Source organism: Elephantulus edwardii, unplaced genomic scaffold (assembly GCF_000299155.1).
Source record: "Elephantulus edwardii isolate Elephantulus edwardi_28Jun2011 unplaced genomic scaffold, EleEdw1.0 scaffold00005, whole genome shotgun sequence".
NCBI lineage: Eukaryota > Metazoa > Chordata > Mammalia > Macroscelidea > Macroscelididae > Elephantulus > Elephantulus edwardii.
In genome coordinates this window covers 24,310,078-24,310,554 of record NW_006399755.1, presented here as the reverse complement: position 1 = coordinate 24,310,554, position 477 = coordinate 24,310,078, and the positions used below count along the sequence as shown (strand labels likewise).

The 477-nt window shown below is 34.0% G+C and overlaps 1 protein-coding gene across 1 annotated transcript in view; it reads left to right on the top strand.

Moving 5' to 3' along the window:
* Positions 1-477, top strand: part of LOC102851597 (leptin receptor-like) — a 63,242-nt gene that overhangs the window by 44,102 nt on the left and 18,663 nt on the right. The gene's annotated exons all lie outside the window — the stretch shown is intronic.

The window sequence follows — 477 nt, the reverse complement described above, 5'->3', positions numbered from 1 at the left end:
GTGTGTTCATATATTCCTTCATCGATATTATCCCTCATATAATCATTTCCATATACTTTGTCTTATAAATTTAATCACCATTGGACTATGCCCACAATTAACCATCTATTTTTAGGTCCTCACAGGATTTTCCCTATTTTTTAACCCCTTTCTTCCACACACCAAATTGTGAGACTATAATTCCCCTTCTACCCACCTTTACCCTTCTGCTCCCACTCCTTTCCTCCTTATATCTCCCTACACATTGTACTAGTCATCCTTCTATTTTACAGAATGTGTCTTCATGGACTGAGTTCACTCAGCAAAATGCTATATCAACTAAACTTTACATGTGTTTTGCAGTAAGATTGTTTTGGGATTTTAGGCTTTAAAATGAAAAGCTTCACCTAAATTAAGGAAAACACACTTATCTTTCCTAAAAATTTCCTTTTGAGAATTTTTGAAGTTAAGTTAGGTAATAAGGTATGCAATGAATTG